Consider the following 15,814-nt stretch of genomic DNA (forward strand, 5'->3'; position numbering starts at 1 on the left):
CTCATTAATCTTTATCATCTAGGCATTTTAATCATCTCAAAAATTTAACTATGTTGGCCTCAAATTTAATTTTTTTCAAATTCTAACTTTTGTCATCACTCAAAAATCACTAAGTTCTTCTACTCAATCATTATTGTGTAGCTTGGCATACACTTTCTTTATCTTTCTTAGTATCTATTTACTCACACATATAACGCCCCGCCAAGGGATCCAAAATGGTCAAATCAAACATGTCACAATATGACATCATCAAGAACATAGCAAGACACTTTAGTCCCATCAAGGCAACAAAAAAGCAAGCCAAGTATAACTGATTGATGACTCAAAAATGGTTAAGTCAGGTAACTCAAATACATACACCTCAACATCACACAAGGAAACTGGAAAGCAATAACAAACAGTAAACACATCCATCATAGAGCATATCAACACATCACCATGGTTGGGTTTAGAAAGATCGAGAACAAATCATCAAGTATCACATTCACATAACTCCCAAGCCTTTGGTAAACATCCTAGACTGGTCAACACTAGGACAACCCAAAACTCCAAACATAGATAATACAGAGAAAACATAATGGTCTCACAATTTGGTTTATTCTTGATAATATAATGTTAATTCAAATGTAAGGGTTTCTATTCTTGTTTCCAGTGTATAATTTAGGTACTTATGATTTACACTATATCCCTTACCTATTCCTATGTTTGATTAGAATCAAACTATTACCCTAGTTCAATTTTAAATCAATTTACTAAAATGCTCTAAAGACAAGTTACTTATCAAAATAAATAAGTAGTTTTAAAAATATATATTAAAATAAATTGACAATTTTTATTTAACTATATACATCATTAATCAATTTTAATTAAATTAACTAATGATTATCCAACTAAGTACCAACTCAACGATTATTAATTATTAATAATTAATAACATTACTAACAACTTTGTTAATTAAAGATAAACAATACATATAAATAAATTATTATTTAAATTAATAAATAATAATAATAACTTTATTAATATCCATTATTCAAATAATAATTAAAGATTATTAAAAATCTTATTAAAATTATTATTAAATAATAATTAATTATATTATTCAAACCTTTTTAATAAATATTCTTAATTAAAATAATAACAAAATAAAAATTGTTATTATTAAAAATTATTAACAAATTTAAAACTTGTCATAAAAATTGATTTGCATTCATATTAAACAACACATTAAAATTTATTTTAAACATATAACAAGCAATTAATAAGCGCTGCCTGCATAGTACGCAGGGCAAGATTGCTGTCGTAGTCGTCCTACGTCAACAGGTACGACTGCATACAGCAGTCGCCTACTGTACTTATGTATGGTAAAGGGGCAGAGGGTGGTTAAGCTGGCCCTCCCCTATTCACTTTTTTTTTTTAAATTTATTTATTTTAATAAGAATCATATTACATGATATTATTTATTAAGAAATTTCTTAAAGATATACTTTATTTATTTTATAAAATTTATTATGTTATAAATTTTATAATTACATAAAATTAATTAAATACCTTTTTTTTTTCCTTTTTCTTTTTAATCATAAGTGTGTGTGTGTGTGTGTGTGTGTGTGTGTGTGTGTGTGTGTGTGTGTGTGTGTGTGTGTGTGTGTGTGTGTGTGTCTAAATTTGATCTTCACATTGTTCTATAGAAGGAAAACTACTAACCATCCAAATTTTTTGTTAATCTAGAATTTTCATTTTAAAATTCAACCCCTTCCCGAATATATCCTATTTATACAGAAGTTAATTGACAAGCATCTAATTAATTCCAATATTGATATGTTTAAACTTTCATCACAAAGAATCTACAGGCACGAAGAAGACAAGAAGTAGGGAAAATTGCATAATTAATCAATGATCACAGGACCCTACTTGATCCTGATGCTAATACAAAAACTTCGAACAACTGTGAGAGAATTCGCTCTCAACAACTTTCCTCTAAAAAAGAAACTTTCCTAGAATTTTCCTTTTGAAATTCATTGTCAAAAGATGTCTCCAAAATTCTTGTCTCCCTAAAAATCCTTCCCAAATTCGTTGTCCCTCAAAAATGAACCCTCAAGTTGTGATAAGGAGTTTTCTCCTCAAATTGGGGCACTAATTGTGCATTCACCTGAGATGACTCCTTGCTAACAAGACTCAAACTCAAAATTAACTTTTCTTAATCTTTGCTTAATCTTTTCGTGCACATTAAATGAATTATTAAATAACTTTATTTAATATTCCACTTGACTTATATTTTTAATTAATTTATTACTTTTAATCCCATGCACACTTTATGAAATTAAAATCATATTATTATTTTCACTTATTTTATCTTTTTAATTAATTTCTTTTATTTTCAACTCATACTCGCATCAAGTGCTCTAGAATCTTTTAATAGTTTAATATATTTCAACTTTTAAATTTATTTTAGAACTTAATTGATAAAATATTTAATTAACTTAAATAACAATAATATTTGGCATTTATTTAAAAATGAACTCTAAATATATTATTATTAAATTAAATAAATAGTATCACGATCTAAATTTATCCTTGAACTTTTATCTCCAAATTTAATTCTTTTATTTAATTAATTTCTCAATTAATTAAATATTAAGATATCTTATTAATTTTCCATTAAATTAAATCATTAATTTAATCTTTTAATTAGACTTAATTAATAGAAAATACACCAAGGACTCATGAAACAACATACGAAAATCCAACATAGCAAAACACATACTAAATCAAACAAAAAGGGTTATAATCATGAAATTACATCATTTGATGCATTCGAAGGGTACTCAACTTGGGTACTTGTCCTAATTATCAATTAGGACAAATGGCTAAAGGGTTTAGGATTTGGACTTGAGATTTATCTCCCCTCTCTTACCATTGAGATAATGTGATAGGGTACGCTCATCCTGACAATTCAGGGAAGTCGATACTCGGTACTTGCAACTTGCATAAAATCCACGCATGTACAGACACAACATTCTAAGCTAAACAAGCAATGGCAGGAAGTGGTACATCGTGTAGATCCTGACTAGTAGGTGACTACGACTCCCTCCCTTAACCACATCAAAAACACCATACATAAAGAAAACAAACACGTGCACCATACACATGCAGTATGGGGTAAGTATCCATAAGAAGACACATGTGATAATAAACCATCTAACTAATCATCATCGATAACTAAAAATACTGAATAATCATCATACATGCATGAAATATAGAGTATCAAGTAATCTCATCATATAATCAACTAAATCCGAAACAATATCTGAAAAATTTGAAAGTAATGCTACTAAACATCATGTATAAAACTGGCCTAAAAGAGTTTGGCAATGATAACTGAAATGTGACTTAGGGGCAAGCACTACAACACAGCCATTACTATGCTTATTTTCTACTAACATTTCCTTCATCAACTTGCTTGGTAATAACTACCACTCAACTTTAAAAAAAAAATTGGTTTCTACTTAAGTTCCTTAATATTTTGTTTCAGCTCCTACATTGATTGACCAGATATGATACTCATTCAAGCTTAGATTTGTACTCAACTTCATGTAATTTCACTCATACATCATCCCACTTTTCTTCTTTTCTTCATGTAATGATTAAATAAAATATTATTTTATCAATGACTAACTTATCAAGTGCCCCTTATAATTCCATGATACTTAACTCCTCTCTTCTCAACAACATCACTAGCTCAGTTTGTTATCTCCTCTTTTCAAATACTCTTCATCATTCAAATGATATTACACTCTACATTGTTAGTAAATGTATCTCCAATAGTTTTTATAGCATCTCACCCATAGGTTTGACATTAATGGAAACATAATAATTGTTTCAATTGTAGTTTTGAAGAGAAGGTATATTTCTTAGTTATTCATCTAAGAGTAAAGCTTACAAATTTTCAAACAAGGCTACGAACAAGATGATTGTTTCAATTATTTCAATTGTAGTTTTGAAGAGAAGGTATATTTCTTAGTTGTTCATCTAAGAGTAAAGCTTACAAATTTTCAAACAAGGCTACAAACAAGATTATTGAAAGTGAAAATGTAAGATTTAATGAGTTTGTGGAGAAGAATGATGTGGAAAGACATAAGGAACCTGTAGATTACAACAAGTATGTTTATGTCTATGAAGAGATACCTAATACTCTACCTGAGTTACAGCACAAAGCTACCAAGTACCTATTATGGACACCTAAGTCACAAACACTACAACTCAATCAGGGAGCTAAACTTCTACCGAATGAAGGAAATGTTGAGAATCAAAGAAATGAACCTGTATTGGCCAAATATGTAAGGACGAACCTTTCACCTAAATAAATAATTGAAGAAAGAAGTGGTGGAGTACAAAAAAGAAGAAAAATAAGAGAAAGTACATGCTTAATAGTTGATTTTGAACCAAGAACAATAAAAGTTGCATTGGATGATGAATGTGGGTTAATGATATGAATGAGGAGACAGATCAAATTGAGAAGAGAAATGCATGGATACCTTTACCAAGACCTTTTGATAAGAATATGATTGAAACCAAAAGGATTTTCATAAACAAGTTGACTGAGAATGGAGAAATGGTGAGAAACAAAGCAAGATTAGTTTGCAAGGGTTATGCACAAGAAGAAGGAATTGATTTTGGTGAAACTTTTGCACATGTGATAAGATTGGAAGGAGTAAGATCACTATTTTCTTATGCTACATACAAAATATTTAAAGTATATCAAATGGGTGTAAAATCAACATTTCTAAATGGAATACTTGAAGAAGAAGTCTACATTGAACAGCTTAAAGGATTCATGAAGCTTGAAAAAGAGAATATGGTATCCAAGTTGAACAAAGCATTGTGTTAAAACAAGCCCCAAGAGCATGGTATGAAAGATTACATTCTTATCTAATTAAGATTGTATTTTCTAGAACAAGCGAAAACAGTAATCTATACATGAAGAATGAATCTGAAGATATGGTGCTGATTTTTGAAATATTTATTGATGACATAATATTTGGAGGAAATGATATGTTGAAAAAGACATTTTCTGAAAAAATGAGTACTGGATTTGAAATGTCTATGTTTGGTGAGATTAAAAAAAAAATCATTGTATTACTAGTTCATCAAACAATGAAAGGAATCTATGTTTCTCAATCTAAATAGGTGTAAAAAAAAAGCTTGAAAAATTTTTAGATGGATGAGTCTAAACCAGTCGATACAACTATGGTGATGAGAGTGTAATTATCAAAGCAAGACACTATTGGTGAGGTTGACCATACACTATATAGGTCTATGATTGGAAAGCTACACTATGTTGTACATAGTAGACCAGATATTTCCCTATTTGTTGAAATTTTTGCAAGGTTTTCATCTAATCCAATGGAAACACACATGATTGAAGTGAAAAGGATATTCAAATTTCTCAAGGAAATTGAAGATTATGGCCTATGGTATAAACAAGAGAATGACTTTAATCTTAAAGTCTACACAGATGTTGATTGGGCTAGATTATTGATGATAGAAAAAGAACAAGTGGTAGCGATTTATTTTTAGGAGAAAGGTTGATTACATGGATAAGTAAGAAACAAAGTTTTATTTCACAACCTATTGCTGAATTTTAAAATGTTGTTGTTGTTATCAATTGTTCAAATATTGTATGGATCAAACAATTGTGGAAAGAAATGCAAGAAGAGGTAACTAATCCTATTACTATTTGCTATGATAATACAAGTGCCATAAATATCTTAAAGAATCTAGTGATACATTTAAACAAAAAGCACATAGCAATCAAGTATTGTTACTTAAGGAAGAAAGTACAAGAGAAGCAAGTAAGGTTTGAATATGTGAAGTCTAAGGAACCAATTGTTGATATATTTAGTAAGCCACTACCTAAGGATGATTTTGAGTATCTAAGATGTAAATTGGGGATCATGACCCTATCCAAACTTCACTAAGTGAAATTGTGTGTTGCATAAATTCATGGATGAATTGGTATAACTTTATGGAGTTGATGCAAAAGTGTTCACACTTTAGGAGCATTTTTGAAGTTGTGAAGTTTGTTGTAATGAAACTAAAGTAATCTATATATGCAAGGTACAAGGACAAATACAAAATTTTATAAGTTTCATGATGAAATTTTTAATGATATTTGGAATTGCTATCAGAAGGGGATAATACATTGAAAAAGGGGAGAAGATACTATAAGGGAGAATAAATTGAATGGAGAGAAAGTAAGAGTAACGGATGTCCAAAGGGAGAGTTGCACACACCAAGTTTAAAGCTATCAGAAGACTGAACCTAAAATAAGAGATCACAATCTAATGAAGATATTGGCAAAGTTGTTACTATTGAAGATACACACCGAGTTACAGAGTTCCAAGAATTAAGTCAAAGCACTGAGAAGTTGTGTTATTTTCAATGCATACATTTGATTATCTTATGTCATGTTTTGTAATGTAAAATCTTACGCTATGTGTATTCATCAATGCCAAAGGGGGAGATTGTTAGCCCCAACTGATAATACAATTGAGAGTGGGAGATTGTTTGTTGATAAGTGATATGAATGTATGTAAGAGAGTCATGTCAGTGAATTATATTAGTTGTTATATTATCATTGATTTCAAAGTCTTAGTTGGCTAGACAATATGCTAACTCAGGAAAGTATCATATCATTAGATTGATGATGAGGATTTCAAAAAAGTATGATGAAAATAGAAGTGATATGTAAGGTATGAAATGGGTACTTGAATGAGATGGACAATGATAATGTAATATTGGTTTGATTTTTTTACAATCATGTATTGTTGCAATATATTGAATACTACAAGGTTAACTGAGTCACTAAGTTAATGAAGGGAGAGCGTATTCACTGGGTGACTAGAGTATCTCTTGAATGATTAAAAAAGAAAAAAGGAAAGCACAGTGATGCCTGAGCGATTCAGTATTAACCGTGTGTTATATTGCCCAAGTAAATGTTATGTTGACCGAGTGAAAGTTGGATGAACAAGCTTGGAAAAATAGAACCTGAGGATGACTTTCAATGGAAATTTGAAAAGTTTGAGATGGTCTAAAGTGAGAGTCAATTGTTGCAAGATCTATGAATGAGAAAATTCAAGAAATATATGATGAGGGAAATTGAATGAAGATAGAATTGGACACAAAGTTATATGAAAATTATATTTTCTATGTGTGTAAATTCATTTTATGAAGGAATACTATTGTAAACCCAAGATCAATGATTCTTATTAAGTGGAAAAAGATGGAAGGATCTAGAAGCATTGAGAAGACTATTTAAGGAGATATTAGAAATAGTTTTAAGTTGTTGGTTCAAAGTTGTTGTTGGTTGATGTTATTGAGATTTCTACTGATCATATTGCTAAGAGGAGATCAAAGTGTGAAGGTGAAGAAGGTGAAAAAAGATTATTGAGACAGGTGAATCAAGCAAAATAGAGAAAATATAAGGAAGAGAATTGGTTGAAGAGTGAATTAGCCAAGTGAGCAAAAGATAGACGAAATAGCAAGAATAGAGATCTAAATAAGAAAAGGTAGTTTCTATCTTAACATATCACTTTATATTATTATTGTTTAACCATTGTAGCAAAAAATATCAAAAGTATTGAGTGGACCTAACAAGTCTATGAAATCATATACCGTAACATCAATTAGTGATGTTTGTAAGTCCTTTAAATTAGGCCACACTTTTGAGTCAAGGGAAGGGAGTGATTAGGTATAGATGATGTCTTGGTGACATCCTCTAACAAGGTCACTTTAACAAAGTGTATGTAACCTTTAATAATGTTGGTTCCTAGTAGATCTCACTCCAAAAGAGTGAAATTTTTGGGTTGCCAATCCCAGGTGGTTTTCCCTTCACGAGGTTTCCCCATTAAGATCATGGTGTTAATTCTATGAATTTTATTTGTGTTGCAAGTTGTTTTACACATTTTCATAGTTTAATGCAACTTGGTAATAACTAAGATATCACTAGATAATTACAATAATTTTAATGTCAATCAGTTATGCAATAGTTTATTAATAGTTTGGATTGACGTGATTGAGTGAGCTAAGTATTAAGTTGGATGATTATATTGTGTGATTGAAGTTAATGTTTATAAAGTTTAGTTGGTACTAAAAAATTTGAAAGGGATTGTATGATAATTGGACAAAACTAATTCACCCCACCCTGAGTTATCTAACAGGAACATTATTCTACACTCAATGAGCAGTTTCTACATCGAACCCAACACATCTACCAAAGGTGTAAAATATGCATTTAGGGGGGCTACTTGGTCTCACTTATACTTCTCTCCTATATGGGGATTATTGATTTTATATGCATGATGTATATCATAATTTGGGGATCTTGATTGTTGGAATTACAAATGGGAAACATATACTTCTAAGAGGGGGGTGAATCAAAAGTTCAAACTTCAGCTATTAAAACTTACACCATTCATTAGATGCATGCAATATATGAACTGAAAATAACATGAAAAGAGAATGCATCTAAAACATGTAAACAATTGAAAACACACACTTAACATCAAATATGATTACCCAAAAACCCTCCAAACAAAGGGTAAAACTAGGGTGGGGATGACAACCACAAATCTTTACTACTATAGCAATAAAGTGTAGCCAATTAAGGTTACAATGGTTTAACCATGAAATATGATCTGCCCTGTGAAAGCCCTACCCTATTAAAGGCTTACAAGGACTGTTAAGTCCCACCTTGTTAGATAATTTCAACACCCTATTAGAAGTGTGTCTGGCTAAAGGACTTCAAAACATCCACTTGGAATGTCACCCCGTTAAAGGACTTACAACAGTCTATTAGGACTACTGTGCCTAGGAGATTTAACTAAAATCACCTATTAAGATGTTTCAGCATAGATATTGTGATTAGTTTTAGTTTCCTGATTAAAGATCAAATCTGTATAGTGTCCTTCTTGATCCTCTTTGATCTTATATAACAATTGTTGTATCCTTCTATTCTTTGTTCTCCTCCAACTAAATTTGCAATTCTCTCTCACTACTAAGTCACCTTGAATTCTTTATGAATAAATTTGATCATTCACCCCTTGTTACCTCTTGTAACATTATCTCTCACACTTTGTACTCATTGTTATTGTTGGGGGTTTCATCTTCTTTATAAAGACTTTGGTGGCTTAGGCTAAGGTATGAATCTACGATTGAGATTCATCCTTTTTACCACTTAATCCTTCCCATTTTCTGCTTGGTTGTGTGTAAACACATAAGGATTCTACAAATAGATTTTTCCTTATCTTTAAAGAATCAAAATCTGACCTTATGTCAGCTTGAAAATAGTTTACATAGTTGTTTGTGCAATCACAAACAAATATGTCCAATCTATGTTACTCGGCACTTGAAGTTATTGATGCTCAGCACATACTATAATTCTATTTCTAATTCAACACCTAAACTGCTTGATGTCTACTATTTACTCAATTCTTGAATCACTCAGCATGGTCTATCTGCTTGACACTTGAGTGGCTTGGCACATGAGTGACTCGGCATTCATTGCAACTTGGCATAGTCTTGTATTTACATATTGTACTTGGCATGCATTACTAGTTCAGCATAAACTAAGTAAATTTCATAAGTGTGTTGACATTCAATTGTCAAAACCAATCTAAGATCAACAATCTCCCCCTTTGAGATGAGTGTCAAAAACACTTAACTATACATAATCAATCTAATCTTCTTGAGTATAATATATTCACAACTTGGGTTATATACAAAACTTCAAAATTTTAAAAATTTTGCAATAACATATATACCTCAAAGTTTATAACTCCCCTTGAGTTAATGTGCTTGTTCTGTATCAAAAAAATTGTTCTCCATTCTGAGTGGGTTTGTCTCTACTAATCGATACTCTTTGCCTTCAATGTATTTGCAACTAATGCTCTGTCATATGATATGTGCTTTGCTCTATGTCTGTTTCTGCATTGTATTCCTCAAAATGTATATCACTGGGGTCAAAAAACTAATTTAGCTCCCCCTTTCATTATTCTCTTATTTCTTTATCTACTTCTTTCCCTCTTTTCTCCCCCTTTGGTTTATTTACCCCTTACTCTTTTATCTCCCCCTTTTTGACACTTATGTCAAAGGATGTATACACTTAGAGTGTATTTGTCCAAAAAGGATTTGTGGAGCTCCATAATTATCTCCAGAGCTGCATCCTAGTTGTCACATTCAACATCTAGTGACTTGAGTTGAATTGCCAGCATGGCTACTAGGTGAACTAGTCCATCTAATGTGGAAAGATGAGCATCCTTCTTTAACAAAGTTTCTACATATCCTAGATCTTTATGGAGTATTTCTATATGTGGGGTGAGGGAGGCTTGAATTCATGTCAACTTGGCTCTTATATTAGCCTCTTCTACTGTTAACATAGCTAGTTGACTTTGTTATTGAAGCAATGTGTGAAAATGCTTCTCACTCTGAGCTAGGTTTTGAGGTAGTTGCATACCTGATACATTGAGATTTATCTCCAAACTTAGAATTCTATGTCTTGTTCCTTGAGTGAAGAGTTCTAGGTCACACAGTTTAGTGTACAATGAGAAACTATTCTCCAGTACCTTCTTCACATCTTCAACCTTTGTGGTTAGTGCAACTTGAGTGAGTCCAATCTCTCCAAATATTTTCTCATTTACTTTATTCTATAATTTCTTCTCTGACCATTCAAGAAGTTTTGCACTTGTGTCAATATCTTCATTATTGACCTTCTCAACAATTTCTAATAATTGTTCCAATAGAGGCTTTGTTTCTTCAAGTGTAGGCAGGCTGAATGCATCTAAGAAGATTTCATTGATGTCTTGTAATGCTTGCCTTTGCCTAAATTCCTTTCTAGGTATTTCTTGATGTTTCTTCTTTTCCAAAGCTTATTGTAACATGTTTATTTTTTCTAGTGTCATTGTTGCATAATCAAACTAAGGTATCACTATTTCTTCATCTAAAGTTACATCACCATAGTGAGTTACCTTGTCAACTTTTGTAGAGCATGAGCCTAGTGCTGAAATTTGTAGTGGTATAGCCTCTATGCTCGACTTCTAAAGAATTTTTTTAGGAGTGCTTGATGTAGGTAATGTTACCAATGCTTTAATAGCTTCTTGCTCCTTCTCCTTTGGTGTATCCTTGCTCTCTTCATATCTACTTCCATCAATCTTAATGATTTGAGTTGCACCTTGGGGTTGTGTTGCAGGTACAGATTTGTCTATCTGTCCTATTTTCTCTATTGTTGTTTCCTTTTCCTCTTCTTTGGTAGCCTATCCCTACTCAACTATGCCTTCTTTGACACTTGTCTCAACCTTGATAGATGTAACTTAAGTTGTTTGAATCAAGGGTTGAACACTAGTAGCTAAAGGGATGGTATAAGGTGGTTCTTGTGTGTTCACCTTATCCCTTGTGATGTCATCTACTGCCTTTTAAAGCTCATCCACACTGATCAATATTAGGTTTTCACATAAGCTTGTTTATAGTGTATATTGGTCAAGAATCTTCTTCAAATTTTTTGTAGTTAAAGGATTGATGTTCTGAGCTAAGCCATCAGGAACATCCTTAACACTTATGATTTCTACAAGTATACTAGTGTCATGAGGAGGGCTCATAGCTGACATCTGTGTTTCTTGCACACTTTGTTCTTCTTGTTGCTCTTCAGTTGTAGCCATGTCTTCATCTTTCTTTTCACTAGTACATTTTACCCCATTTTTTGACCAATATTAGTCAAAATATTGACTCAGGTTGGTCAAAATTTGGACCAACCAATTGGTCAAAGTTTTTCTCATCAAAATTTTAACCAACTTACTAGTTGGTCAAAATTTCAACCAATCTGTTCGTTGAAAACTTTCCAAAGCCCTAGTACAATTTCTACCAAGAATTGGTAGAAATTTTGATCAATCCTTGGTCAAAAATGACCAGCCATTGGTTAAAATTTTGACCAATGCTTGGTAGAAAACTTTTGGGCATTTCTTGGTGGAAAACTTCCAAGAATTGGTCAAAAGTTTGACCAATGCTTGGTCAAAAACTTCCAGGCATTGGTCAAATTTTTGACCAATGCTTGGTAGGAAACTGCCAACCATTAGTCAAAATTTTGAGCAATGGTTGGTCAATAAAAAATTCAAGGCATTTTATAAAATAGTTCACGTGCCTTGCCTATGATTTGACATTTTGCATGGATCTTGCACTCTCTCATCCTGATGATGGATTACAGAGAGTGATCTGAAATGATGATGCTAAAAAACACACACAATCAAATCCAAAATGAACTTGCATTACAAATGGATTGTGGAAATCTGATATTGTTAATTTTGCATGCATGTCTACCAAGACAATCACAACTTAAACATATATAAATCTATTTTGTGTGTGTGTGTGTGTGTGTGTGTGTGTTTAAGTTGTGATTTTCCTACTAGACATGCATGTAAAATTAACAATATCAGATTTCCACAATCCATTTGTAATACAAATTCATTTTGGATTTGATTATGTGTGTTTTTTAGCATCATTGTTTCAGATCACTCTCTGTAATCCATCATCAGCTAGATGAGAGAGTGTAGGATGCATGCAAAATCTCAAATCATAGGTAAGGCCTGTGAACTATTTTATGGAATGCCTCAAAGAAGCTAAGAATATTAAAATACTTACAAGGGCACGAGGCACTTCATAGTTGTTGATTGCACAATATGGTTTAAGAACTCCTCCTCACTGATTAACTTTCACCATAAACCAACAATCTTCATCTTTGTTGTGGGCTCCTATCCCCTATGTGACTGCTGATGTAGAAGTTGAAGTGGAAAAAATAAGTGAAAGTGTGTTGAATAATGTTTCTAATCTCAACTTGGTCAACATTGTTTATTTAAGGGCTATGGACTGGGAAATTCTTCAATGTCCAACAATTAAGGGTAGCATTGCATCCTCTTTAACTGTTACATGTACAGCCCTAGGAGGAAATAGGTTGTTGGCTGCTTCTTCTGGCCTAGAAGGATATGACTACAATAAAGACTAAGCTCAATCAAATATTCCCAAGTTCACAGCAACTTCTACAATTTCAATTGATTAGCGTACGAATGTAGAAAATAATTGTTTACCAAATGTATGTACTAGTGGGGTCAATCTCAAGCACCAGAAGAAAACTATATATATAATAGATTCCATTCAGACACATGACAACAACAAAGATTTTGAGTTCATTTGAATATCCTCAGTTTAGTGTAGTAAGCTGAGCAAAATAATTTAATCAAGCCAAAGTGAAACTCTTAGATAGGTTGCCATTTTTCTTGTGTCACAACAAGTTTAGACCAAAAAAGATATGACATCCCATCATTCCCTTGAATCTTTGGAGACAAATCTACGAATAGAAGCAAACTTAGTAGATGCCTTCATGAATCTTAATTGCTAAATAATGCAATAGTGTTAAAGCCTTATTATTTGCTTCCATATTTCTATTTCTTGGTTGAAAATATTTGTACTCCAAGTGCATATATGTTTAAAAAGAATTAATCAATGACTAAGGTAGAAAAAGATGTAAATGTATCCACTATGGGTCCCTTCTTGTTTGAAATTATTTGTCATCATAAAAACTAAACATAATAGGAACAAAAATAAACACACAAATCCTCATTGTTTTTCTATTTCATATCAATTATAGACATAAAAGCCACTAGTGTATTCCCTGTGTTTTAACGAAGCACAAAGGAAAAGTCATCATCCATATAGAATACATAGGATTGTTTACAAATGCTAAAACCTATAATATAATTCAATTGGAATTATAACTACTTACTCAGTCATTAACATTGGAAAAATCTAACAAATTCCTTAAATGCTCCATGAAAATGAAATCTTCTAGAGAATAGTGATGTAGAAGGTAACCAAGTACACAAAAATAAGGTTGATCACTTATATCAACTAGAATTTAGTCTAAAATAACTTCATCTTCACTTAGATTTATTTTTAATTGAGTGTAAGCCATTTTCTTTCAAATAATTGAAACTTACCTCTAGTCATGTTACCAATTTCATAATTTAAGACAATTTTCAATATCAAATTAGTTTTCAAAATATTAGTACATTGTTAATGAGAAAGTATTTAAGCACTAACTTGACTTTTGTGCTTCACCAGTTACTGTTGTCTTTGTCTTTTTATTAGTACTAATTTTAGGTTTTGTAAATGACTCCAACAAAGTCCTCTTCTTGCTAGTAGTCTCAACCTTTCATCAAGAAGGTCTTAAATGAGCTATAAGCTAGAATAAAAAAATAGAATAATACCTTCCCAAATGGAAACATTCCAATCCATCATCATACCATGGGTGTCTTTTGATTCACGTCCTTGTCACTCTCATCTTCAGAAATTCTTCTAAATCACTGTCACTTCTTCTTGCAAAACAATCAAATATTAGGTCACTTATGAAAACCTTGTACAATCCAAAAAAATATAATCTCCACAAGATATTAATGTAAAAATAGTATAAGATGAGGAACAGTATTCATTTTTGCATTACTACAATTTTTTATCAGTTTTAAATAAAAATGGACCAACACAAAAAAAAAATAGAGAATCAACCAAATGACAACTAAAGAAATTTACATGTACACAGTATATTCCAACCAAAAAACAATGAATAGAAAAAAGACTAAAAGTCATCAAAACACATTCAATACAATTAGTTTCTAGGTAATAAAACTACATAAATAAATAGAAGTGAAAATTTGGGTTGAACCTTACTTGAACACTAGACCACCCCTTTGCAATATCATCCTGAACGTTGTCCAACTCATTGATCCATCCTTACAAGACCCTTCTATTCTTACGACTATCAAAAAATGTTTTGGATGCATAGAATTTTCCATAGTCACATCTCAGTCCATATTTGTTGACAGCACTTGTATTGTCTGGAACATACCTATTAATGTTTGTGAAGTAAGTCCCAATTATATAATACTCAAATATTGTTTCATTGAGGGATGCCTTGAAGACATGTTTGATCTTAGGCCCAATAATAGAAGTATCAAGACCATGTTTTCCCAATGGAGAGACAGGATAAAAATCAGGGCACTCCCACATTCCTATCTTCTTAGAGGAATTCAGAGGGTGCTTCTTTTTGGTCCAGTGAACAAAATATTTGGTTGTGTAAAGAAGCGTCTTTCCATTAAGATGTCAATATTCCTTGTTTCCCACAATAATTCTCCACCTTCCATCTTTTCCAAGCCATCTAATGGTTGGATCTCTAAAAGAGCTCCCATTGAGTCCTTTCTCTAGAACAATGATGGGATTTTCAGGGATCTTCACCCATTCTTTTAAGTAGGGATTCGATGAGTCTTTAGGAACAACCATGTTTTGAACTTGTCTAGAGGAGTTGCCCCATCATATGTAAAGAATCACTATATTTTCTCTAGACAAAAGCGTAGCAAAGTCAGACCAGCAACCTTTTATGTCATATCATTCACTTGGAATGATTGCAAAGTATAATGGCTTCCAATTAATCAGATCCTTTGACACACAATGTTGCCCCATATTGCCCCAGAGGATTGTACTAGTAAAATAAATGGTACAAACCTTTGTAGAACATGGGCCTTGTAAAACACATTGGATGTTATATTCACAAACAGTTGCTACAACTTATGCTATAAATTCTTTCCAAAATTATAAGCATCTACACATGCATATGATTTCTCCCTGGCCAAGTACTCCAGAAGACTTACTGGGCTTACAAGTAAACTCATACATTTTTGGAGATTTCTATGGCTCAGTTTATGATGCTAGTTTGAGATGG

At 31.9% G+C, this 15,814-nt stretch overlaps 1 pseudogene; it reads right to left on the reverse strand.

The window, feature by feature from the left end:
• Positions 1–1,239: 1,239 nt before the first annotated feature.
• Positions 1,240–15,610, reverse strand: LOC149542710 (beta-fructofuranosidase, insoluble isoenzyme 1 pseudogene; annotated as a pseudogene).
• Between the last annotated feature and the right edge of the window lie 204 nt (positions 15,611–15,814).

This window comes from Cupressus sempervirens, chromosome 8, assembly GCF_028749045.1.
Source record: "Cupressus sempervirens isolate cs-2001-9-10 chromosome 8, ASM2874904v1, whole genome shotgun sequence".
NCBI classification, from domain to species: Eukaryota; Viridiplantae; Streptophyta; class Pinopsida; order Cupressales; family Cupressaceae; genus Cupressus; species Cupressus sempervirens.